The following is a 1,998-nucleotide window of genomic DNA, read 5'->3' as shown; positions in this document are numbered from 1 at the left end:
TGAATGAATTTTATTTGACCCAAATATATAAGATGGGACGTGGTAATCCAATTGATATATCGCTGGATTAATTACTCGAAGACCCAGGTTCGATTCCCGGGCAAACCTCTCTGTGCAATCTCATTCATCACCCAAGTTGGGTGAATGTTCGGGCATCAAATCTTCCTGGAAGACCGAATGGGGTATAAGAAACTGGGCCCCCTACCCTGTTTATGTGTGAATTTCTCACGCCATATAGGGCTTAGTACTGGGTGACCTATACCATCATCTAGATTCACACGTCTACATCAGCTCATCGACGGCCTGGACTGACCATGTTAAATAATATTTCCTTAAGCCGTTAAGGGTTTTTTATACCGCTGTAAAAGGAAAGGAGGGGAATATTGAGATTTGGGTGGTAATTTACAGGGAAATCCCTCGCCAGTAATTAGACACTCATTCAAAATACTAAGACGTTCACGTGAACTCAATTTGCGGAGAATTTAATTCAGACGCCAGGGGCCTACTTCAGGGAAATAATGCACACTCTCACACACGCTCTCACACACGCTCTCACTCACTTATCTATCACAGAAAAGCAATACCAACACTCGCGGAAATGAGCCTGATGGTGTTGTCAAAACCGAAAATGGTAGAGAACCTTTCAGTCAAAAGGAAGAAACAACTGGAAAAATAAAAGATTATGCCAAAATATCACGTAAAAACTAAGGAAACACAATGGCGTGAAAAGCGGATACGTGTATTACGATCACAAAGTGATTCTCTTCAGCGCCCTGAAACCGCTAAAACACAAGGTTGAATGAAGTGAATAGGATTGAGGAAACCCGGGGTATGTATAGGTGAAGGGAGAGAGAAGGAAGGCGGCGGAAGGAAAAGTGAAGGGCACCCAATGTATGACCGTTAGAATAAAGAAGGAGAGAGGGGGAAGAGAAAAAACAAACGGTCGTCATAGATAAATTATATAGATTAGTTATAAGTTGACCATTTTCCATTCTCCAAAGTTAGGAGTAGAATGTAAGTCTGTATGTGTGTGAGTGGATGCCAGTGGCACGCGTACCAAGAGGAAGACCGCCGTTGGGGGGGTGTAGATGGCCATCAGGGCATCTCAGGCAGCATCAGTATATAGTATATCATCATAGAAGCGAATGAAGGGATATATTAATTCTGAGTGAAGCCTGTAGGCCTGTAAGGGTGTTTGGGCCAGGGGAATTACTTAGAAAAATATATAGACGATAAAATTGTTTTGCCTTCTTATCCTTAGATAACTAAAAGAAGAATGGAATCATTTGTAACTTGCCGATGCAACTTTTATTGCTGATTCATTTACACTCAGATATGATAAAAATATCAATCTTAAGACTTCCGTGACGTCTATCTGATGAAGGATCCCTGCTGCTTCCGGGAATTACCGTCGCGTAGATTGATTGTAAGGCAACTGTTTCGCCCCCAGTCCTGGAGGTGTCTTCATGTCGAAGTGATCTGCGTTGTTTAGTTTTTTTAGTTTAAAAGGTTTTTATTTTCGTAAATATAGACAAGTTATCATGGTTCTGCGTGCTAAGAACCAAGTCGGGGGGGAGGGGGGGGGGGCAAGATTGACCGGAGAAACGTTGGTTTAAGCGCTGAAAGGTGCAGTGGTCGACCGCTTGTACATTAGGTGACATTCACCTAATATTCCATTGAGCGATCCTATTTTTTCTCGCGTGGTATGAAATACTAGTTATCCCAGGTGTACCATGTCTTCATAGGCACTATAAAATCGCCCAAGTGGTGTGCAGCGTATTCTCAGACTCAGCCGAATGCGCCTTATTCGACTGAATTACGAATGTGAGACCAAACCCAGGACACAGGCAGGGTGTGCTCTGTGCCCAACACGTTTGATCATGTGAACCTCCCCTCTCCCAAACCTTTTGTTTATTTTAGTCCGCGCGCAAGCGCTCGCAGTGCACGCCTCTCGTCAAATGCAACCTGTGCCGCGGAGAATAAATCCCTGCACATCTT

Source organism: Hetaerina americana, unplaced genomic scaffold, assembly GCF_022747635.1.
Source record: "Hetaerina americana unplaced genomic scaffold, ioHetAmer1.1.p SCAF_14, whole genome shotgun sequence".
Taxonomy (NCBI): domain Eukaryota; kingdom Metazoa; phylum Arthropoda; class Insecta; order Odonata; family Calopterygidae; genus Hetaerina; species Hetaerina americana.
Note: the sequence above shows the minus strand (reverse complement) of the source record.